At 37.5% G+C, this 26,774-nt stretch overlaps 1 long non-coding RNA gene across 1 annotated transcript; it reads left to right on the forward strand.

Annotated features, from left to right (window-relative positions):
• The first annotated feature begins 18,893 nt into the window (after positions 1 to 18,893).
• LOC132640976 (uncharacterized) lies at positions 18,894 to 24,140 on the forward strand. The gene is made up of 2 exons (XR_009582518.1): positions 18,894 to 19,376; positions 19,765 to 24,140. It is a non-coding gene; the product is annotated as an uncharacterized LOC132640976 (long non-coding RNA).
• The last annotated feature ends 2,634 nt before the right edge of the window (positions 24,141 to 26,774 follow it).

Below are 26,774 nucleotides of genomic sequence, written 5' to 3' on the forward strand. Positions count from 1 at the left end.
TGGGGGTAATTACGTGAGATTTCGAGCGGAAGTGTAAGATTGGACACTTTTGAAAAAAATTATGAGTCTATCGAGGTGATACTATGAGAAGTTCAATGGTTATATAATTACTATACGAGGCTTCAGGTTTCGCGTCAAAAGTTTGGGGTTGTATCAGATTTGCGTATCGGTAAAGGTTGAGAAACATGAACTTTGAGATCATAAGGTATAGTTCTTCGGTGCTAAGTTGATAACTTGGATAGGATTCAACTTGTGGAGTCAAAAATGATAGACAGGAATTGTCATGGGTGATATGGTTGTGGTTGGTTTTGAAATTCGGAGTCAGTTCTAATGACTATTGGTGATATTCGAGAGTTGTGCATTCACTCAGGGTCAACGTTGTTCGAAGTTAAGTTTAAGGGTCTATGATTACACATCCAGAAAGATATTTAAAGATTCGATGCGTTTCGGCTGAGAATCGAGGTATAAAAGATTTAGTGAGCTTTGTTAGGGTTTAATTGATGATATTTTCTAAGAATAGTTACTTGGGTAGAATAATAGATTGCAATAATCTTATTACTGATTTGAGGAGGAACTGTTGTACGAAAGGTCTTTATAGGGATCAGTTGAGTTCGGGTGGACTTTGCTCGGCGAGATATTCAGTGGTATGGTTCTTGTATTGTGAATTTAAGGTTTAAAAAGACTTAGAACTGGCAAAGTTGGTTGTCAGTAGGGTCAGTTTTGATGGAATTATGTAGGGAACTCAGGTGAATCAAGGATTCATTTCTGATGAGAGTAAGTTATGAGCTTAGAATTTTGGTATGTGTGTTCATATGTTTCTAAGGAGTCGCGGCACGAGAAATGATTCTAGTAAGTGCGAAGGAGAGGTTAGCAGAATCAGAGTATTTCATCGGTTCAGAACGGGCTATGGTTGTGATCATATGTTAGAGGATTGCATTGGTTGGGGAAGTAGTTGTGGCGCGTTTTGATTGCGTTCGGAGTTGCAGATTTATCAAATCAGAGAATTCGAGTAAGGCGATTCATTCATTCGAGGATCAGTTGCGAGGGAAATCTGAATATAGAGATATGAGAATTGGAGCTTGAGCTAAGTTTAGAGAGTTGTGACTGGTAAGTGAGCCGAGGTGCTTGGGCCTGTTTGAGTCTACCCGTTGTAGACCTTTATTCTATAAGTTAGTTTTTCACCAGATCTGTCGAATGTTTGTCCGATTTCTCATGTTCATGTGTTGGAGAAGTACCATTCTGGTGGTTTCTGTATCATTCGTTGGGATTCAGTTTTGCTCGATGAGAATCTTTCCTGTAAGGAGAAGTCCGACGTGCGTAGCCGATATCCCCAGTTGTTCGCTGATTCAGTTATATCCCCGCTCTTTTCCCTTCTTCCCTCGAGGATGAGTGATGGTTTAATTGGTATCTGATGTAATGACCTGTTTGATCGTTATAGTCTTTCCGGTATTTTCGCCCCTTTTTTCAAGCTTGGTGGGCTCACTTTTGACCCGAGGGAATCGTTGACACGCTTCCTGAGGTGTCTAGACTTGATACGGAAGCAAAAAAGAGTTGACTCAAAGTTGACTTTTGGATAAGCGGGCCTTTTTCAAAAATTCATCAATTCCGAGAGGTCTGGATGGTCATTTAGAATTTATGTGTATAGCTGGTTCGGTTCCCAATGCATTCGGATAGATTTTGGAACTTGGGTTGGGAAATTAGAATTGAGGTATCTAGTGTTGAATCGGTCAACGAGACCTCCGTTGCGAATTTCGAGGCCACGAGCTTGGTCATAGCATGTTTTTATATATGTCTGTGTATGTGATTTGTGAGCAAAAGGCCTCAGGAATTAGTCGGAAATTCAGGTTGAAGTATGAAACTTGGAGAACTTTCTGGTGTTTGGTGCCCGCTTTGGTGGCACCAGCACCGCGGCAGCGGTACCGCTGAAGCGGCCACCCTGCCGCTGGAGCAGTCCTTGCCAGTTGGGCATGACCGTTGTAGCTGTCATAGCATCGCTGGAGCAGCCTTAGCGTCGCGGAAGCGGGTGACGGGCAGTGAGTTCATTAAATGAGGTTTTAAAAGCCCTTAGTTTATCATTTAATACCATTCTCAAATTTGAGCTCTTGGGAACTGTTCTTGGGGATTATTAGTGAAGATTCTTGGTGGTAAGTCCTCTTAACCTTCTTGCTAATGCATTTTCCTAATCACCTTAGAAGCCTTTTTTCTTGTTAGTTCATTAGTAATGGAAGATTAAAAGTGAGTTTTGATAGGTTTTCTATTTGGGCTTATTAATGATAAAATTGATTGGGTTTATGCTAGATTATGATGTATCTAAGGTTGTTAATCAGATATCTCTCATTATTAGTGTTGAATTCTTGAATCTAAGAGTCAGGGTTTGTACCCAAAATTGGGGATTTTACTTTGAATTCAAAATTAGGTGAATCTTTGAGTTAATTTAGCAATTAGTTGTTGGGTTTTGATCACCTAGTGCTTAATTTGATGTTTTACTCCAGAAATTCCCGTTTTGACCTTGTGGGCCTCTTTTCTCCAAATTCTAGGGTTGGGTTTTGACCTAAATTGAATGATAGCAATATAGGTATTGATCTTCATGATTTCTAATCTAGATTTCGAATATGCCTAGACTTTCTTGATCTTGAGGCTCAGAGGAAGGGGAAAGCGAAAGAGTGATTGTTGGTGTTTGTTGTTCGTCCATCCAGGTAGGTTATGGCTTACGCTTTGTGAGACTTCGTGTAGCGAAGCATATATTTAGATTATATTGTCGCATAAAGCATGTAAACCTTCAGATATAAAGTTGGGTTGGATATTGTATTAGGTTAGGCCCTGTTGTGTGATTGGGACTAGCCACCCCATTGTATTGTGATTGAGTTGTCCTATTGTTGTGGGCTTGATGCCTCATAGAGATAGTGGATATTGGAGACTATTGAGATACCTTGTTCATGATATTGTGGTGCCCCACTCGTTGGTATTTGATTTCGGGGATAGTGCCTTTATATGACTTGTGTAGTCTTACATGATATTGTTGGCGTACCCATGTTTGGTACTTGTGATATTGATCTGATTATTCATGTTGACTCATATATCACACGCATTCACATCTCTCATTATATATTGTTGATACATTGTTGACACTTGATGAAACACTGTGATGAGTTGAGCTCAGTTTGCGTGAGAGTGACGTGAATAGTCTGATATCCAATGGTTGTCCCGGAATCATGGATTATGTGCAAGTGATGTGAGTAGTCCGATGTTCGATGGTTGTCCCGGAATCGTGGATTGTGTGATTTGAGAGTCTGATGTCCGATGATTGTCCCGGAATCGTAGATGAGTGAGCACGAGACATTCGCTGCCTTGAAGACTCCTCTTATTATGTCTTACTTTTCCATTCCGAGACATAGACAGATTTGATGTATTATTGTATTCTAGACTTGTATATTTTCATCTAGATGCTCTTGTATGGATTAGACCAGACCCTGGGTGTATTTCTTATTTCCGCACTTTCTCCTATATTATTATCGCAAGACTTACCTGAATTACTCTCTTCCGCTTAATTGATTTATTTATTTATGCCTTTACTAGCGTAGGGTTGAGGGTTCTGTTACTGAGGTGCGAATGATTAGTGCCCGCACGACTTAGCCAAAATGGGTCGTGACACTTAAGTTCTAGGGTTTTAGTCCTTTCATTCACCATTAGAGAACCGTAAACTAATCATGGAACTTAAGATGATGATGGAATGAACAAAGTAAAGGGTTGACACTTACCTTTCAAGAGTATTTTAGCCCTAGCCTTAGAAAATCATCACAAGTTTTCTTGGGAACTGTGTTGGAGTTATTTGGGGAATGAGTTCGGAATGTAAAATATAAAACGCTGATTCTGTCTCCCAGCGGTCTACTCTTCGCTACAGCGGTCCTGCTATAGAGGGAAAGGTCCCGCTATGCCGGACCTTATTAACTTTTCCCGCTCTCGCGGCGGCAACCACTTACCCTCTTCGGTGGACTCGCCACAGCGGTACCACAACCGCTGCAATAGTCCATATTGACCAGTAGCTCTGGTTCTTCCACTAGTTTTTCACCCGAAAATCCCACCACCAATCCAAGGCCCTGCAAATGCAAACCAACCATGCACATATACATAAAAGCACACTACAGACTCACCCGCGTCCTCGGAATATCCAACGGAAGTCTAGTTTACTAAGCCGCCCCCCACCCTAACGGAAATAAAGAAAAGTTTCAATTTTAAGTTTTCTAAATCTTTGACTTCCCATTAAACTCATTTCTATACTCGGGAAGGTACTAGAAAGGGTAAAATGGTCAAAACCCCCATAACGACCTAACGGGTCGTTACATTAGATACCAATTAAACAACTGTTCATCCCTGAATGGACAAAGAAGAGAAACAAGAGAAAAGGTACTTGACTCAGTGAAAAGCTAGGGATAGTTATTGCACATCGGATTTAGTCTCCCAAGTAGTTTCCTCAATATGATGGTTCTTCCACTAAACCTTCACTGATGCTATCTCCTTCGACCTCAGTATATGAACCTCTCTATCTAAACAGCAATAGCCTCTTCCTCGTAAGACAGATTCTGATCCACCAAGACAGAATCCCAACGAATGATAAACGAACCATCACTGTGATATCTCTTCAACATAGAGACATGGAACACTGGATAAACACCTGACAAACCTGGGGGAAAAGCCAAATCAAAGGCTACATCTCCCATATGACTAAGAATCTCAAATGGACCAATGAATCTAGGACTAAGCTTACCTTTCTTCCCAAACCTCATCACACCCTTCATAGGTGAAACCTTTAACAAGACTTGTTCTCCAACCATGAACTAAAGATCTCGGACCTTTCGATCGGCATATTCCTTCTGTCAACTCTGAGACGCCAAGAGTTTTTCCTGAATCTTAACCTTATGTAGTCTCTCAAAAGATCAGTACCCCATGGCCTTACCGCAATGCATCAAACCACCCGATGGGAGACCTATATCTCCTCCCATAAAGAGCCTAAAATAGGGCTATATCAATGCTCGAGTGGTAACTATTGCTATATACAAAATCTACCTATGGTAAGAACTGATCCCAATGGCTACCAAAGTCAATCACAAAAACTCAGAGCATATCTTCTAGGACCAGAATAGTCTGCTCAGACTGGTCATCTGTCTGAGGGTGGAACGTTGTACTAAGGTCTAATCTAGTGCCCAATTTAGAATGCAATGTCTTCGAAAATCGGGATGTAAACATGGTGCCTCTATCAGATATGATGGAAATATGAACCCCATGCAGACGAATAATCTCACAGATATAAATCTGGGCCAACTTCTAAGCAGTATGGATAATCTGAACCAGTATGAAATGGGAAGACTTGGTCAATCTATCAACAATGACCCAAATCGAATCAAACTTACCTAATGTCTTCGGAAGACCAACCACAAAATCCATCGCTATCTGTTCCCACCTCCACTCTGGAATGGGCATCCGCGGAAGCGTACCCCCGGGTCTCTGGAGCTCGTACATCACCTGCTAGCAATTCAAACGCTGTGCAACGAACTCCACAATATCACGCTTCATCCTACCCAACCAGTAGTGCTGCCTCAAGTCACAGTATATCTTGGTAGCACCAGGATTAATGGAATATCTACAATTGTGAGCCACCGCTAAAATTGTCTTAATAAAATCAACAACACGGGGAACACAAACACGCCCCTTGATTCTCCAGGCACCCTTATCATCAATCACGGCCTCCTTGGCCTCACCACATAAGACCTTATCGCGAATCTTACTCAAACTCGCATCCTCGAACTGTCTGGTCTTAATCTGCTCCAGAAACGATGATCTCGCCTCAACACAAGCCAACACTCTGCCCGAATCAAACACATTAAGCCTCATGAAACTGTTAGAGAACCTCCCTGGCCAACGGATGCTCTGACGTAATCAAACGAGCCAAACTAGCCATTCTAGTTGATTTCCTGCAAAAGACATCTGCCACCACATATGCCTTGCCAGGATGATACAAGATAGTAATGTTGTAATACTTAAGCAACTCCATCCGTCTCCGCTACCCAGAATTAAGATCCCTTTGAGTAAACACGTGTTGAACACTGCGATGATCAGTAAATACCTCGCAACGGGCACCATAGAGATAGTGCCTCCAAATTTTCAAAGCAAAAGCCACAGCTACCAACTCCAAGTCGCGAGTTAGGATAGTTCTTCTCATGAATCTTCAGCTGTCTAGAAGCATAGGAAATCACCTTCTTTTCCTGTATCAAAACAATTCCCAACCAGAACTAGAAGCGTCACAATAAACCAAAAAGTCCTTGGCCTCTATGGGGAAGTATAGAATAGGAGTTGTAGTCAATAGAGTCTTGAAATTTTGGAAAATCTCCTCTCACTCGTCGGACCACTAAAAAGGTACCCATTTCTGAGTCAAACGGGTCATATACGAAGCAATAAAAGCAAACCCGTTCACGAAACGACAGTAGTCACTGGCCAACCCTACAAAGCTGCGAATTTCTGTCACTGATGTAGGCCTAGCCCAATCTCTCACTGCTTCGATCTTTTTAGGATCAACCATAAGCCCTTCCTTCGAAACGACATGTCCCAAAAAGGACACAGACGTAAGCCAAAACTCACACTTAGATAACTTGGCATACAACTCCTTGTCTCTCATCAACCCAAGAATAACCCTTAAGTGTTTTTCGTGGTATTCTTTATTCATCGAATAAACCAAGATGTCATCAATAAATACTATCTCAAAGGAGTCTAAGTATGGCTTGAAAATGTCACTCATCAAATCCATAAAAGCAGTTGGGGCATTAGTAAGCATAAAAGACATAATAAGAAATTCATAATACCCATATCTAGTCCGGAAAACAGTCTTAGGAATACTCTGCCTGAATTTTCAACTGATGATAACCCGAACTCAAATCAATTTTCGAAAACACAGAAGCCCCTTGAAGTTAATCAAACAAATCATCAATACAAAGGATGGAGTATTTATTTTGGATGGTGACTTTATTTAGCTGACGTAATCAATGCACATCCTCATAATCCCATATTCTTTTTCACGAACAGAACAGGAGCGCCCTGCGGGGAGACACTCAAATGAATGAAACCCTTACTAAGAAGATCCTAAAGTTGTACTTTTAATTCCCTCAACTTTGCTGGTGCCATCCGATATGGCGGGATAGAAATAAGGTGGGTCCCAGGATCTAAGTCAATGCAAAAATCAATATCACGGTACGGTGGCATGCCTGGAAAGTCTGCGGGAAACACCTCCACAAACTCACGTACCATCGGAACTGACTCAAGATATGGACCATCAACACTGGTATCAAGAATATGTGTCAAATAAGCCAAGCACCCCCTATCCATTAGCTTTTTTGCACGAATAAAGAAAATAATTTTCTTTGGGGAGGGACTAAGGTTACCCTTCTAGTCAAGTCTAGGCACCTCGGGCATAGCTAAGGTGACTGTCTTAGTATAACAGTCCAAAAATGCATGATAAGGAGCTAACCAACTCATACCCAGGATGACATCAAAATCTATCATGTCTAGAATCACTAAATCAACTCAGGTGCCATACCCCATAAGTATGACAGTACTAGATCGAAAAACTATGTCTACAATCACAGAGTCTCCAACTGGAGTAGATACATATATAGGGGCATCAAGCAAATCACAGACCATATCAAGACCTAAAGAGAAATAAGTAGACACATAAGAAAATGTAGAACCCGGGTCAAACAATACAAAATCCATCTGGTGGAAGACTGATATATTACCTGCGATAATAGTATCGGAGCCCTCTGCCTCCGACCTGTCAGTAAAAGCATAACAGCGAAATCGTCTACCAGTAGTCTGCGAACCATCTGAGCTCCACCCCTGCCGGGCTGATGTCCACCTCTACCAGACTGAAACTTGCCTCTGTTACGCTCGGTGCCACCCCTACCAGTCGTGTGACCATCACGCCCATACTGAGCATGGTTAATACCATAAGATCCCCCCTCTCTACTTGATGCTCGAGCTCTGGGAGCCTGAAATTGAGTACCCTGGACACCTGGCCTAATTCAGGGAAATTTATCTTGAAATGCCCTGTCTCACCACACTCAAAGCATCCGTGGTCTAGCGTCGGACGCTGAACAGAATCTGAGAAAGCCGAATAACCACCATAATACGGAAGTCTAGCATACGAGCCCCCTGGCTAACTAGAATAGTGTTGACTGGCCCCGGATGGGCCTCCAACGGAAGGCTGTATGGCTGACTGAATAGGGCATCCCGAATAGACCTAGGAAATCTGGCCCTTAGAGAAAGATCCACTAAAACTGCCACCCTTTTGAGCCTTTTTCTCCGCGTATTTATTATAACCATCCTACCTAACACCCTCGACAGTCCTAGCATGATCCACCACTTTCTGAAAGAAAGCACCTATTAGGCAAGCTGAAGAGCTGACAACTGAAGAGTAGTATTCAACCCTTTCACAAATCTCCTAAGAAGGCACAAGCGGGAGGGCATAGCGAGATAACGAATGGAATCGAGGCTTATAAGTAGCCATAGACAAATTACTCTACTCAATATTAATGAACTCATCACGCCTCCGGTCCCTCAAGGTACAAGGAACATACCTGCCTAAGAACACCTGGTAAAACTGAGTCCATGTCAACGAGGGCGACCCTACTGGACTGCACTCCACAAAAGCCCTCTACCATAACTTGGCATCACCCAACAGTTGAAAGGTCACAAACTTAACACCATACTTCTCCACTACTGCGATCTTATGGAGCCTCTCATAATAGTCCATGATGAACTCATAAGCATTCTCAACCTCAGTGCCAAAGAACTCTGGAGGCTTATTCTTGGTGAACCTCCGGATCAAATCATGCTCATCCCCAGTCAACACCGGACCTCCCACTGGCCTAGGAAACATCTCTAGTCCTAGAGACTTATCCAACTGAGGAGCCACGACTACAGCATGTTGTAACCCCGGAGCACGAACTCCGCCAGGAGCTGGATATCCAATTTTGGCACCCTGAGCACCTGGAACAGCTAGTAACACACCTGTCTCTGTCAACCCATTCAACAGGTTCAACACTCGAACCATAAGTTCTGATAACACTAAAGGAGCTATAATATTTGTCGGAGCTGGTGCTACAACAAACTCTATCGCTTCATCTCGAACTACCTGAGGATTAGGGGACTCAGCACGGGCCTGACCAGCCGTAGGAGCCAAGGGTCTGCTACAGCCATGGCCCCTGGCTTGGCCTCCACCATGAACTGCAGCCCAGTGGCCTGCCCTCCACCGCAAGTTGCGGCCCCAGCGACTGCTCCGGGTACCTTAGTAGCTGCTGCTGCTGCTGCCACCTAAGTCCTCACCATCGGTGAGAGAATAGAAAGAAAAGTTAGATACTAATTTGAATCATCCAGATACCAATTGGAATCAAGTAACACGAAAGAAAGAAAGAATTTAAATTTTCCTAGTGTCCCACAACCTCTCGAAGATAAGTACAGACATCTCCATACCAATCCGCAAGACTCTACTTGACATGTCCTTGTATAACGAGATCGAAAAACCTAGGCCACTGATACCAACTTTATCACGACCCAAGTAGCCGTGAGTGGCACCCACATAAATCCACTAATGGGCGAACCATCCGCTTACCCAATTATCAAATCACTTTAAACAATTATAAATCGGATAACAAGAATTAAATCATACAACTGTCTATTCATGCCATCAATAAATAAAAGTCCAAAAATATAACTATTACATCCCCAAAAATCCGAAAGTCATCGTACAAGGACTCTAAAACATATACTGTCTAAGGAAATAACAACTGTCTAAAATAACATAAGTAATGTCTGGAGCGAAAGTAGACATCAATAAGAGAAGATTTTCAAGCTGCCTGGCATGGATATGAGCTCATTCGCAAATCTGTCGAAAACTGGCCTCTTGCTAAATACGAGGTCTGGTAGATGTCTCAGAATCACAGTCTGCACTCAAAGAATGCAGCAAGGTAGTATCAATACAAACACTATATACCGGTAGATATCATAGGCGGACTAAGATTACTATCATGCATAAAATCATAAAATCAATAGAATAGACAGATAGGCACAACAACACATAACCATATGAAATTATCAATAAGAATCATCCAACACCGAAATAAGATAAGCCCACACAAACAACAATCAATAAAAGTAACTCATCTCATGTCATCGCCAAAAATAACCGTAACTCACAAATTATCTCAACTCTATCACATATCCGTACATACATGCTAAACGGTATTGATTGCCCAAATAGCCATGACCTGCAGAGAACCCGTGGTGTCCTTGTATCACTCGCTCCGAAACTGACCTCGGATCACGAGCCCATAAATAGGTCATATCCTAACCCCCTGTCAAATGTGCCTTTTCATATTTATATGTTCTTTCTCATCTCACGGTACTTATGTCCCAACAATCAATAGGGAACGTGAACAAGCAATGAATCAACATCAGGGAACATAAGTCACCATGCCACAAGTCAAATCAAGACTCAAGAATCAATTCATCAATAGCAAGAATAAGGGATCACTTCAAGTCAACAAGAAGAGTATTCATTAACTTCTTCTTTATCATATCGTAATAGTTCGTCACATAATCAATCAATCACTATCAAACTAAGGAATTTCCAACCACACTTTATGTCTGAAGACCTAGTCATGCTTTCTCATATCAATTTCATAACATATACAATCAACTAATCAAAGTCTAACTCAAGTAGACCGCAACTTACCTCAATGCAGAACTAGAACAATGCAAGTTATTCCACGTGAGACTTTCCTTTCCGAAACGTCTCATAATGTTCAAAGTCTAGAAATATAGTGCTACATGAGTATTTGAATCATCTACTCAAACAATACAACAATTTGGAAAGGGAAACCCACTTATTTCTACTCTTTCCAATTTGTTGAACTATCACTTATGGTGAACTCATCATTTTCTCTCTTCTAATGATCATATTGTTCTAATTCAGGGGTTTCTAATCAATTCAACCCTTTTACAAGCAGTTTTTATGCTAAGGTTACCATTTTTACGAAACCCTAAGCCTCAATACATCATTATCATCCATTAGAACTTGAATTCCCACCCTAGGAAATGAAAATCTATAACCTTAGATGAATAAACAACAATACAATCACTAACCCATTCATTATTCAAGGGTTTCTTAAGTTTTAGGGTTTTAGTCCTTTCATTCACCATTAGAGAACCTTAAACTAATCATGCAACTTAAGATGATGATGGAATGAGCAAAGTAAAGGGTTGAGACATACTTTTCAAGAGTATTTTTGCCCTAGCCTTAGAAAATCGGCACAAGTGTTCTTGGGAACTGTGTTGGAGTTATGTGGGGAATGAGTTCGTAATAAAGAATATAAAATGTTGATTCTGCCTTGTTGACACCTAATTTTTGACCTCCCATAATTTATTTTAATCAGTCAGAGTCCTTGAATATTAAATGGAGTGAAATAGGTATTTTTAGAAGCCAAAATGATTTTATAAAAGTATTTAGATAATATTTTACCATTCTCACTTGGTAAAATAATTTCTATAAATATTACAAGTCATTTGGAAATTAATTTACATGTTGTTAGAACAATATTGGTATTTTCCAGAAAAATTGAATCAATTTAGTAAGTATTTCACTTCTTTTAATTCAAGGAAATTGGTTATTTAAAATAAACATTCAATTTTTCCATTTAACTTTAATTTTTTGCACAAATAAGTTATCATGGTCAAAATATGATTAAAATTGAAATAATCAATTGAATAATCTAATTTTCACTTTAATAGCCTAATTCATGTTTTATCTTAATTAGGGTCATATTTGCAAATTAGAAATTAATTAGCAAATTAATTTAAAAGTGGTCTTGATTGTAAAAAATGTTCAATTAGTGGACATTCTTTTAAATATGGCTATTCATTTAAAATTATATGTAGAAGCTCCTCCCAATATACATGTATACAAGGATATACATATGAATATACGTATACATGTGCATATCTCATATGTACACATGTCTAAAACTGGGCCGCCTGTTCCTTTTTTTTAAAAAAAAAAAAAAAAAAAAAGTGGTCGGGTCCAGTTCATTAAGGACTTTTGTCACGACCCGACTAGGGCCGCAACGAGCACCCGGCGCTACCCCACCCGGTCACCCCTTTAACATACTTCCACATAACGTCTAGGTGAGCCATAAATCAAATCATGCATTCTAGCAATCAATCATACTAGTCCCAATTGGACGACAACATTTCTTATATCATCATAGGCATCTATGCCACATCAATGTACATGGGCCGACAAGGCCAACCAAATGACATACAAAAATATAGGCTGACAAGGCCAAACATATCTAACCACATACACATGTCTACGAGCCTCTAAGAATGTTATAACATATCACATGAACGGGACAGGACCCCGCTATGCCCATAATTATGTACACAAAAGAATAAGTACCCAAAAGCTATAGCTCCGAATGAAATGGAGCTCCGCTATGTAGTCCCTGAAAATATAGCTATGGATCAAGCCTGTCTCCCTGTGCACCTGCGGGCATGACGCAGCGTCAACAAACAAAAGGACGTCAGCAGGAAGAATGTACTGAGTATGTAAAGCATGATCAATATCAATGTGAAAGCTTAAGAGTTAACATACGAGATAGCATAACATGGGAGATAATAATATCGTCGTCATAGCACTTACTTGCTTTCCACAAGGACATTCCATTTCTATTGTGTATCCGTGTACATACATCCATATCCGTATTTATTTACCTTCACATTCATTTTTATAACATATTTGTACACATATTGATGTCATATACACACACACACACATATATATATATATATATAGCTATAGCGTGCCCGACCATAAAGGTTCGGTATTTCATACATACTTGGCCAACCAAGGCTCAAGGTCATACATACCTGGCCCTACCAAGGCATTAGGGTTATCCGTACCTTCTGCAGAAGTGCGCGCGCGTTTCATAATCATATACATATTCATATACATGTATTCTTACCCGACGTCATAAGCTCGGGGTCTTATTATAGCCCTTCATAGGCACACATACATATCATAGCTCATAAGCATCTTTAGCATCATTTTATTCTCATCATCATTACTATCATTGTCATTATCGTTACATCTACCCTATAGGCTTACTCGTCATACGAGGAACTTAGTACACGTAGCACATCGAGCATCGGGAGCCTACTAGCTCGGAGAATCAAATCGTTTGAAGGGAATCATAGTCTTATAGGAGATTTAGACGTTTGGCCAAAGAACCATGCCTTATGAAAGAAGGGTTAGCCTTACATACCTTTTCGTTCGACTATATAACACTTGCACGTTCCCTTCCACGCTTGCGTTTATACCTTCATCAAGGGCATACTATTGTTAGAATTGACAACTAGCATAAATGGATAAAGCTAGGAAAAATCGGACAGCATCTCCTTTATTTATACAACATTCCTCCATATCATAATTCAACTCCCAAACGTCAACAATACATTTACAATATCATAACAACAGCCTTTAGTCATCTACATTATCCATATTCTCAATTCACTTCCAATTTTCCATATTCAAGACCATAACACACGATTTCGTCCATTCACATACAATGCCTATTTCATGATCTTAACGTCATTTATAACCCATTCATTCCACAACACAACAACAATCATGATTCAATTCAAACTATTTCTCAAAACGTCACTATTCATCATTCATGACCCATTTTGCTATACTCTTCTAATGTCCAAGCATTTTAACTCTCAAATACCTTAAACAACATATAAATATCATGTATCTTACCTTAGATGTTGTAGGAATGAGCCTTAGTTGATAATACTCCACTTGAGCAAAAACCCTAGTTTTCCTCCATTTGGATTTCTTGACTTGAATGGTCTTTAATGGGTTACTTACTCTTGATTCACTTGATTTATGTCGTTGATGGCTTATAATCCTTGAAAACTTGTGTAATAAATGTAGAGAGATGTTTTAGAGAGAAGGATGAAATGTGGAAATGATTTCATGAACTTGGCCCCTTATTTAATAACCCATCACTGATCTGTCGGGTTCATTATACGGTCCATTATACGGTCCGTATAATCATTATACGGTCCGTATAATTGACCGTGAAATGTGTCTTTCCTTCACCTTTCACTGTGAACGTTATACGGTCCATTATACGGGCCGTATAAATTTGTACAGTCCATATAACTGACCGTATAACTCCACCAGCGAGCAACCTTTTCTGTGATGGTTCTACGGTCCAATATACGGCCCGTAAAATATTATACGGTCCGTATAATGAGCCGTATAACCCATCAGTCCACTGCACTTGTTCTCGTCGCTTCGCTTGATCTCCAAACCTTATGGAACCTTCTTAACACTTGTTTAACACTTCATTAGCAATCTAAGGGATGTCATAACTTTTTCCCAAAATGCCCTTAAGTCATTATTAACCCTTTACTCGTATTTTTCACTAGTTCATTCACTTGCGTACCAACGGAAGATTTTCCGAGGTGTAACAGACTGACCCAGCCCAACAACTCAAAAATATAAAAGTACAAAGGGTTCAACCAAACGAACCCCTAAGGGGTTGTTCTTATTTTCTCAGTTGAAGGGTTTTTAAACCCTAGCGCCACCTTAAGGAAACTTCCTCTCTCCTATGTGCTTTGCCATTTTTGGCAAACGTTCAGAGTGCCACAGACATGGCACAGTCGTGGTGTGTGCTTTTTGAGGAAAAGCATTTAATGTTTCTTCCTCTTTCTTCAAAAATCAAGCCAAACGATGTACAAATTTGTATTTTTACTTTACTTTTTCATTACAATGGTCTCAAAGCTCTGCAAATCCTAATGGTCTTTGTTTGCATGTGTTCGAAACGTCGATTTCTCATTGATTCGTTGAGGACCTCTCAGATTGAGGTCAAATTTGTTTCTCTGAGTATCTTTTGAGTAGATCTTAGCCGTATATGTTTCAATTTGCTAAAATCTGGGCCATTGAAATAATGTAGAGAAGCAACGTTTGCTTGTCCCACATCGTTTGAGAATTAGGTTTTTATTATTTAGGAGTTCTATATAGAACCCCAAATTTGCATTTTTAGAACAAGTTTGAGCATTTGAAAATCTCATTTGCATAAAAATTCGAATACCTAGGGTTTCTAGCTATTTTTGCTTAAAACCTTTAACTTTCGAATTAAGTTTAAAGTTTTTAAATATTAAGTGTTGTTGTTATTGTTGATTGGTGGCTGATTGTTGGAATTTGGAGGAGAAAAGGGTCTTCTAAAGTTCAATCTCTTCTAGGCTGCACCATAAAAAGGTAATTTCTCATCTGTTCTTTTATTGCATTTCATTAATTTATGCTTTATATGTTATTAGTTTAGTTTCAATGTACTTAGTTTGTCTAGTTCATTTTGCTTAAGTTAGGTTAAGATGATGTTGATTAGTTTAGTAACTGGGGTCTGATTTCTGTCTACATTAGCTTAATATGTCTTCTTGTTAATTGGTTGCTATCTAAGTTAGTCTAATATGTATTGTTGACTATATTAGTTTAATATGTGTTGCTTGTTAACTTGTTGCTGTCTAGGTTGGTTTAATATGTGATACTGTTTATATTAATCTGATATGTATTCTTGATTGGCTTAATTATTGTCTACTAATATTGGGTTTATATTAATTAAGGAAGTATTTATATTAACCTGGGATGTTAAGAGATTGCTGGTGTTATCCTTATGTGTGATTTATATCAGTATTTATTTTTTAAATACATAACCCTATTCTTGAATCATGCTAGATCATTCATAATATTGCCTAAAAGATTTATAGTCTAAATTTGTCTAAAAGGGTAAGTAATCAAGTTTAGATGTTTTATAACAGTCTCTGTTTGACCCATATTCTTTGACAACACTGTATTCATTTTAAATAAGGCTTAACTTTGGTTATATGATTCTGTGTAAGCTTAAAATGTGGCTTGAGTTGGGCAGTAAGTTGGTATTAACATTCATGGGAGGCTATACTTCAATATGGCTTACAAATTGGTAGTCAAACTTGTCACAAGATTAGGCTTAGTTTATGGCCTGCTAAAATTTGCTTACATAATCTGTTGAGAATTTGTTTTAACACATGGCTATGTTAGTGTCTTGTTTGAAAGAAATTAACTTTAAAAGGAGATTATACACACCTAGTAACTAAGTGATGACTTGTTTGGGTTCTAAATTTGTTCTTAGACGCCTACTTGCCCCTCTTTGTTGAAGTTGAATCTCTATTCGACTGGGTGTTTAACTTGTAATTGGCTTATGGATTTTAAAACTGGAACACTTTGAGTTATTTCAAAATTGTCAAATCTTTTTGGTATGGTTTGTTGCTGTGTTGATAAATAAGTTAGTCTAATCTAGTGAATGATAACTTGCTAGGTGTCTTACTTAATCACTTTGTTTGTCTAAAATGGATTCACTTATTCAATAAGGTTAAAATGAATACTTACCCTTTATGAAATACTGGTTTAAACCGTGCTTCACTAATCCACCAAGAAGATAATTAAAACTGAATATTTGTGCAGTTCATCTAGGCACATTAACTCCACTGAAGTCTGTTTAAGTGAAGTAGTAGTCTTATTATCTCCTCATGCTTTCAAGTGTAAGTTGGATTAAAATTTGACTTCCTTAGAGTGTAAGTTAATCCTGGAAACCCCTTGAATCTTGTGCGGAATCAGGAACAAGAAGGTGAAATCTTTCCTTTTTGGGCTGTTTTTGTATCTCCATGGGTGTGTATATCTATGGTATAGGGTTGATAGGTGTGTATATCTATTTGTGTGGCATTGCCTATTTTTATTTAAGAAAATGACCTTATGGGCCTGTTTACTTTATTTCAGTCTTGGGCTTGGTCTGTGATGTTTCGTTTAAGTCTCTATGGGCCTTTACAATTTATAACATATTCTGTCTAAAAATTAATAAGTGAAATCAGTATAGTAATGATTAATTGATAAGTCTATTGATTAGTTACAAATCCTTATCTTTCTTATGTGTTTGTAAAAAATACCTTTGGCCCTTGGGCCTTTGCATTTATCACGCGTGAATGTTACAGTGAAACCATATGAATGTTAGAACCTAGGATCACAATTAGTAAACTTAGGTAACCTATCTAAAACAAACTCAAAATTCTTTCAAAATTTGATTTATGCTTAAAAATTGATAAAAAAAAAAAAAAACAAAGTCTGCATAAGTAAACAAATTATTTGTCTTTTCAAAAGACTTGTAAAAATGAGACTTTGGAATTATGAGTTGTGAAAAAATGAAATATTTGCTAGACTTACTACATTTTGAGGGAAAGAAAAGAATGAAACTGGTTAAATGGAGATTTTACATTGCTTGTTCTTTTAGAAAAATCGCACATTTGCTTCTTCCAAAGAATAAAACCTAATGTATTAATGTGTTGGAAACGACAAATGCAATTCTTTGTCGGTAGATTAAGGCATGAGTTGAATAAAATTTTAACCAAAATATAACTGCTTTATTTTATACTAAAACAGCAATGAATTATAATTTGGACCAGGAAGTCCACTTGGAAATGGGCCTTAACTGATTTTTGGGCTAAAAATATTTGGACGATCTTTTGATAAGGATTAACATTTTTACGGGCTGAACTGGACCAAAATGCGGACTGAAAATAGACTATTGGGCCAAGAGTTGAGTTGTTTGGCGGATTTTGGACTTGGAATATTATGTTGGCTTATGGGCTTCACTTAAAACTGGACTGAAATTAAAATACTTATGATATATATATATATATATATATATATATATATATATATATATATATATATATATATGTATAAAAACGGGAATATATCCCATATTTTTCTATATATATGTATCATAAAACCCGTAAGTACTAAACCCATCTCGTTAGGACAAGAATAGTAGCGACTCTACTTGGGAGAAATCCCGGGTGTGTCCTAGTCCGGCAACAAAGTGAGTTGAACACTTGAGCAAATTTTTTCCAAACCAAACCCCCTTATTTATAAGGGGACTTTTTGCCAAAATTTTTCCAAAACATGATGATATGAATGTTGACACCTGATTTTTGACCTCCCGTGATTTATTTTAAGTGCTCGGAGTCCTTGGACAATAACTAAAATCAATTGTGCACCCTAAAGGGTCTAGGTAATTTTTATGAAATTATTTGGGATAATATTTTACCTTTTTGAATTGATAACGAAATCTCCAGGGGTAATTTTAATTTTTGTGGGAATTAATGATATTCAAAGAATTTCTTTTTATTATTATTATTGAAATTAATCAAAAGGGACAAGAAAAACCTTTTTGATCATTATTTGTTTAATTAATTAAATCAAGGAAAATTAGTTTAATGAGTAGTTTTATTCCAGTTTTATTGTCCAAGGTATTTTGAGTAATTAAAAGAATTGACCATTTACCCTTTAAATCTTGATTCTGTGTGTATTTGCGTAGTTTTTATTTTTAATTAATTCAAAACTAGTGCCTGCAAAATGATTTTTTTATTTTTATGAGTCATGTTTTAAATTATTTAAGTCCTGATGGACTAATAATTAGTTTTTTCTTTCTTTATTTATTTATTAGTTTATTATTTCCCCCGATCTTTTATGCATATATATATGTACCAATATACATGGTGCATATACAATATGTGTGTGTGTGTGTGTGTGTGTGTGTGTATATATATATATATATATAAGGAAATGGGCCTAGCATTTTTAAGAGATAACAGACCAAACCCAGTCCAACAAGGGAGCCGGACCCGATCCGTTAAGGAGTTAAAAGGGGGGAGTATTATACTCCTCCATCCGTTTCCCGAAGAAGACCCTTAGTGGTCGTTTGGTTTAAGGTATAACATGGGTTATACCGGTACTAATTTTTATACCACGTTTGGTATAAGGTATAGATTTATCCCGGGATTATTTTATACCTTGTACCAAACGTGGTATAAAAATTAGTGCTGGAATAACTCAACTTATACCTTCTTAACCCACTTATACTGGTATTATTTTATACCATCTTTCAGATGGTATAAAATAATACCAACAGATGGTATAAATTAATCCCGGGATTGTAATCCCGGGACTATTTTAACCTCAAACCAAACGACCACTTAGGGTTCTATTTGCAAACATAAGAGAGGAGAGGCGGCTAGGGTGAAACACTAGCGCCGCCTCATGTTTTCCACCACCTACCCCACCTTTTCTCGGTCCCGTCCCATCGCTATTCACTAGTGGCGTGAAGAGAGAAGGCGAAGCCATTACTGCTTTGTCCTTCTCTCCACGAAATCAGGCCAAACTTCCCCTAAAGGTACAATCCATGTATTTCCCTTTATATTTTTCGTTTTATACAATTGTTAGACATCATTTTAGCCGTTGACTGAAATTTTCAGCAAATCTGAACCCTTTACTATGAATCTGAGGTTTAAAACATGAAATATGTGGATTCCCACATCGAAAATATAGTGTTTTGTTGATGTTTTGGGGTTCTATAAATAGAACCCCATCCCTACAATTTAAGGGGGGGGGGGGGGGGGGAAGAAGGATCCGAAATACTAGGTTACACTCAAATTTTTGAGTTGAAAGCTTTATTAGTCTAAATTTTAGTAGTTTTGAGCTTAAAGATCTCTTATTTTCAGTATAAAAACTTTTCGTTTCATTTTATTTGTGTTGATGTTGCTGTTGGCTGAATTGAGAAGCCCTCAAATCCTTTCTTGGTTCAAGGCTGCACACAAAAAAGGTAAACCTTGATATACTTATTGATTTTTAGTCTTTAATTTCTGCTTTAGTTAAATTTTTAGATTATTTCCGCTATTTTTGGTAGTAGTTACGTATTTTCTTTGTTGTTCTTGTTTATATATTTGATGTTTGAGAGCTGTTAGGATAGGATATTAATCGCTAAATGATTAGGATTGATAATGCTTTACTAGTAGAGATGTTGAATTTCTCTTTAATGCTTTGAAAAAAAATTGGACATATGGTTCAATGGACTATTTAATTGCCTTTAGTTGATTTAGAAATAAGGTTGTATTGATGTCATTTAGTCTTTAACCTGTTTGCCTATTTGATTTGCATTTGCAATGTGAAGCTTATGTGGAATCATGGGGGTGGGGTGCAAATCTGTCTCACTAATGCATCAATATGGTTAAAATGCTGGATTTGGTTTGTTATATCTCATTTTATAGTGAAGAAACTAAGTGTGAATATAGTTGTTACTCCTAGTCCTCTCTTCTTTGCTTAGTTATAAAATTTGGGTCCGTCTATAAGAATCAAACCTGGTATAAATTGTAAGCCTAGCCCTGAAATGATAAGATAAGGTCTATGTTCTTACTCAGTTATAGCTCTCTAGTTCTGAATATCATGTATGCCTTTGTTTCTATTGTGCTTGGATTGGTACCTAATTCTGTTTCTGTGGCTCATTGATCAATTGATCATGTTTGACCTTTCTCAGAGCTTGGTTAGTGCCAATGTGACCATATCATGCCTTTATCTGGTCCTTGTGCTTGAAAATAATTGCTATAACAAACCAAAATGCACCATGCCTAGATAATGCACTTTTTCCTGAACTTGCCAAACTTTCAAATACCTAAATACTGATGTCTTGTCCCTTAAATTGCTATGGTTTTCCTGCTTTGTTTCCAGAAAGTATGATGGATGTCTTTCCCCCTGTAGTCTCTAGGTTGTGTGTGCTGCATCTTTCCTGTCTTGAACTATTGGTGCCCTTGTTGCTCATGTAAAGATATGAAACATATAAGCCTTCACATGCTTGGTAGTATCTGGAAACCTTATATCATGCGCAGGTTCAAGTTGTTGTATGTTTGCCCTTCTATGATGGTTTCCTTAATTTGGTGCATAGTCTTGCATAGGCCATGGAACTGGTTCTGTCCCTCCAAGGTCTAGGTAGCATGACACTTAGTCTCTTAACCTTGCTGATCATTACTGTCAAATGTCTTTATTATGCTTGCTTGATCTTGTCCCTTTGGTGATTGATTGTTGACTGAACCTGTATATGCTTGCCATTTATGAATACCCTTAAAAAACAAAATCTATACCCATCTATGCTTTTCACTTGGGATTAACTTACTGCAGAATCATTATGTGACTTGAGTTGTTCTTTTCCCTCATTGTGTTTTCCTAAGTCTTACTTGCCTTACCACTCACTTACTTGACTAAGTAGCATTGATCCCACTTGCCTATTCTGCTGAGTTTTAACTGGACCATTTGCATTCATACTTGCTTGGTTTTGCTATGACCATTATATCTGAATGTTTTTCTCTGCCTTTTGTTTTGAATGCTTACTTTCACTTAATTTGCCTTTGTGCCTTGTATGATCAATTGGTCCAGTGTCCTGATTATTGGGTTACTTGTCTTGGAACTTTGGGACCTTATACTCATGCTGTCAAGGCCCTGCACCATGTGTTCCAAAATGCTTTCCTGTTTTCTCTGTTCATTTGCTCTTCTTGCGCACATGTATATCCCTTCCCCATTTCCCTTATCTGCAAATTAACCTTGTGTATGAGTATGCCCAGTGACCTTAGGCACACATTAATGATACTATAATTGACTCACCTTGTGACTTATGTGCCTTGGATGACTGATATGGTTTGCTTTTTTCAAATTCCTGCCTGCTACCTGCACTTGACCATGCATCCTATACTTGGAGTTGACTTTTGCATTGCCTTTCATGCCTCTCTTGAACTTATAACCTTGGCTGAAATGCCATTATTGACATTAAATCCTTGATAAGTCTGTTGTTGTGCCTTCCCATTTGACCATCCCTGAGATGCCACGATATAGCTATCATCCTATAGCACTCATTTGCTTTTCTTCAACTTGTTTGAGTCTATGATCATGGTTGATGTTCATGCTCCTCTGAATAATTTTAAGCATGCCTCTTTCATTTTAGTGTGCATACTTGACATATCTGCCTAAGTCTAGTTGTATTTGGCTTAACTGATTGGGGTTAACTACCACTTGCTGAATATGAGAATGCTTCTCTTTGAATTAAGCCTGTCATTGAGTTTTAAGGTGCACCTTTACCCATCATATTTGTTCTCTGATCACATGTATCTACTGCCTACACTTTCTTTTTACTATTCAATGTTACCTGCTCTTGCTGTAACTCTAAGTCCACCCATGAGATGGTCATTTTCTGGTTTGCCTTTGCTTGTCCTTAGTAACTGCCTATTTCTTCCCTTTTGCCTTGCTTACAGCTGCTGTTACTGCTTGTCTTTGCCCCTTCAAAGAAGTTGTGTGTTTGATTTATTATTACTGTTTTGTGTCATTAAGGTCTTCTATAATATGAACTTCATGTGTATGTACTTGTATATTGTCTCTTGTGATTGCTTACTCTTCCCTGTAACTATGCGAAAATTGTACCAACCCTCAGCATGATTACTTGTATATTTAAGTGATCTCCTGGTTCTGTACTCTCTCTGTCCTTTCAAATGATATTCAAATAGATCTAGGACCAAGTGTGGTAATTCGGGGTTGTCTTAATCTCCCCACTGTTAGCCATGGCTGGGGTCCTTTGAAGCCCCTTGGAACTTGTGCGACATCGAGAATACGGGATTAAGACCTAGTCCCCATGCCATTCGAAGTCTTAGGATAATTAGAGCACCATTTGTATAGGCAAAGGGGTAAGTATGGATCAAGTGTGATTAACTTATATATATATATATATATATATATGTGTGTGTGTGTGTGTGTGTGTGTGTGTGTGTGTGTGTGATTTATCTTATATACATGTGTGTGTGTTTATAACTTTTGTCATTTACCTTAGTGATAAGTTCAGCGATTATAAACTAACTGGTGTTTTTTTTTTTCTTCCTTCCTCCTCCTCCTCGTACGTGGCCACTCGGGTCAAAAATGCATAAACCCCCCATTGGGCTAAAGGCCCAAATGGGAATATCGCTTCAAAAAATAGAGTCCGAGAAAACAAAGAAGAATAGTGAGGCGTGCAGAAGGCCCAGCCATGGGTGAAAATGGCCAACTAAGGGCTTGGTACGCTCCTAGTCTAACTTAGCTCCTTTAAATTTACTGTATTTATTATTGCATTTGTATTTGAAACTTGTATTCAAAACTCATAATATAGTGGAAACCTTATGATTGGAACTAGACATCTTAGGACAACGGTTCTTATGCCGTTTAGTCGACTTTAGGTCCCCGTACGCGATTTTCAAAACCACAAACTCAAACATAATGCTTTTTTTATAACTAAGTACAAAAATGAGACCTCTCAAAACTGCTTTCAAATAAATCACTATTGATTTTATCTAAGTTTAAACGGTAATCACATTTTTATATAATAAAGGTATTTCACAAAAAATAAGTTGACTAACTTATTTCCTGCTCCAAATTGAATTTCCCAAAATCAGCTTTAAATAGACAGACTTAACGCAATTGGCTTTAACCTATATAACTTCATTGATAAGTGGCAAATCTTTGTCAACATATTGGACCAGTTTTAAACTTAAACAGAAACCAAATTTTTTTAACCAAGTTATAAAACCTGTTTCTGGAAAATGGAGGCAAATGAAGGATTCTTAAACACAAAACACTGTTTTGGCCCAAAGCAGGCCCAAATTAACTGATATTTACGGACAAGGTATACTCATTCTAAATATAAAAACACTCTTATAAACGTATAAAGAACCTACGCGTATTATAAAGTTCCGGATAAGACTGAAACGCACCAATACGAGTCAACCCGAGCCCCGATGTATGAGTATAAAATAAACAACTTATAAAATAACATTTCTTTTTCACTTCTTTTAAAAACTTATACTTATTCCTTTCATATAAAAGGAAACTACTTATACTCGGATATAATAAATCCCAAACTACGATACCCTATAAATAAAGGGGATATATACAAATTCCTCCAAAAAATATGATATGCAAAAAACTATCTATGACAGTTCTTTTTTATGAGAACATAAACACAAAATAAGCAGTTTAAGCAAATACTCATACACTGAAATTCGAAGGTCAACCGTATAGTACGGATCCTTAATACTGGGGTGCCTAACACCTTTCCCTGGGGATCATCCGAACTCTTACCTAGAATTTTGGATTACGAAGGTTTTTTCACTGTATATTAATAAACCCTTCACAACTAGTTTTCCTAATTTCCTAGAAATTAGGTGGCGACACTTTTTCAAAACAAAATCCGAAAGAGCACCAACGAGTTCGTAGTAGCCTTTATGCCTTAACACCGCGTAAAAGCGAACCGTAACAATTTACCCAAAAATGCTATTTTGCGGAAAACCTAACATTTAAACACATAATTATATAAACCACACGGTAAATCTTGTAGGTCAACCGTATTCTACAGATCCTTAATACTAGGCTGCTTAAAACCTTCCTTGGGGGATCACCAGAACCCTTACTACGAACTCTGGTGCGAAATAATTTTTCTCGGTCTGAAAAACTCTTTTAACCCGATTTTTCTAATTTTCCTTTTGAATAAATTAGGTGGCGACTCTAAGAAATTAAATATCTAATTTAGAGCACCAACAACCTCTTAGTAACTTTTATGCCTTTAAACTGCGTAAAAGCGAACCGTAACATGCCTGTGGTCGACCGCTGCAGTGGTCGACTTTTCGCTACAGCGGTCCCGCTATAGCGGGAAAAGTCCCGCTATGGCAGACCTCATTAACTTTTCCCGCTCTCGCGGCGGCAATCGCATACCTGCTACGGTAGACTCGCTACAGCGGTACCACAACCGCTGCAGCTATCCATATTGACCAGTAGCTCTTATTTTTCCACCAGTTGTTCACCCAAAAATCCCAATACCTATCTGAGGCCCTACAGACGCAAACCAAACATGCACATATACATAAAAACACGCTACGAAATCATCTGTGGCCTCAAAATTCCCAATGGAGGCCTAGTTTACTAAGTTACCCCCCCCCCCCCCAAACCAATGGGAATGAAGACAAGTTTCAGACCATGCACGCACAACCAACACAAGTTTCAGTTTTTTAGTTTTCTAACTTTTGCACTTCCCATTAAACTCATTTCTATACCCGGGAAGGTACTAGCAAGGGTAAAATGGTTATAAGCCCATAACGACCTGCTAGGTCGTTACATTTCATGAATTCTATGTTTAAAACTCTGCTTGAGTTTTTTCAAAACTCTGCCTGATATTCAAAACTCTGCCTGATCAGGCAGAGTTAATGTTTGACATTTTTCTGTTAACTGAAATTACTATAATTCGAGTATAGTAACTCAGTAAGCATAGTATACTAATCAAAAGTAAGTTATAAACCATGCAAAATCACAATCAAGCAATAAATTTCATGAATTCTATGTTTAAAACTCTGCCTGATATTCAAAACTCTGCCTGATCAGGCAGAGTTAATGTTTGATCTTTTTCTCTTAACTGAAGTTACTATAATTTTTGTATAGTAATTCAATAAGCATTGTATATTAATAAAAAGTAAGTTATAAACTATGCAAAATCAAATGAAGCAATAAATTTCATGAATTCTATGTTCAAAACTCTAGTTGATTTTTTTCAAAACTCTCCGTGATATTTAAAACTCTACCTGATCATGCAGAGTTCATGTTTGACCTTTTTCTCTTAACTGAAGTTACTATAATTTCAGTATAGTAACTCAATAAGCATAGTATGCTAATCAAAAGTAAGTTATAAACTATGCAAAATCACAATCAAGCAATAAATTTCATGAATTCTATGTTTAAAACTCTGCTTGAGTTGTTTCAAAACTCTGCCTGATCAGGCACAATTAATGTTTGATCTTTTTCTGTTAACTGAAGTTACTATGATTTGAGTATAGTAACACAATAAGCATAGTATACTAATCAAAAGTAAGTTATAAACTATGAAAAATCATAATCAAACAATAAATTTCATGAATTCTATGTTTAAAACTCTGCTTGAGTTTTTTCAAAACTCTGCCTGATCAGGCAGAGTTAATGTTTGGTCTTTTTCTCTTAACTGAAGTTACTATAATTTCAGTATAGTAATTCAATAAGCATTGTATATTATCCAAAGTAAGTTATAAACTATGAAAAATCACAATAAAGCAATAAATTTCATGAATTCTATGTTCAAAACTCCGCGATCAGGCAGAGTTAATGTTTGATCTTTTCTGTTAACCGAAGTTACTACAATTTCAGAATAGTAATTCAATAAGCATTATTTATTAATCAAAAGTAACGGATAAACTAATCAAAATCACAATAAAGCAATAAATTTCAGGATTTCTATGTTCAAAACTCTGCCTAATATTCAACTCAATTTTATCGTCATATCACCTGTTTTTGAACATTTAGGTCATAATAAACTAAACGAACGTTATTTGTTGATATTTTTAAATAATTAGAAATATAAACTTATTCAAATTGTTTGATTTGCATTTAATCGAATTACATTAAATTGAATTGCATTCAATTAAAACTTATTCATAAAATTTACCTTTTCCCGACGATGTAGCAGCAAAAAAATTGATTTTTTCCGGTGAAACTTTGGAGAATTGAAAAGCTGTGTTTTTGTGTTTCCGTTTGAAGAGTTCGTTTAGGTGAAAATAGATTTTTGCCGGTGAAACTTTGGAGAATTGAGACACTGTGTTTTTGTGTTTCCATTTGGAGATTTCGTTTAGGTGGAGGATTTTATATGTTTTGGGGTAGGGGTAAAATTGTCTTTTTTGTTACGGACTGATACAACTAAAGGGTAAATTTT

The sequence above is a fragment of the Lycium barbarum genome, chromosome 5 (genome assembly GCF_019175385.1).
Source record: "Lycium barbarum isolate Lr01 chromosome 5, ASM1917538v2, whole genome shotgun sequence".
Taxonomy (NCBI): domain Eukaryota; kingdom Viridiplantae; phylum Streptophyta; class Magnoliopsida; order Solanales; family Solanaceae; genus Lycium; species Lycium barbarum.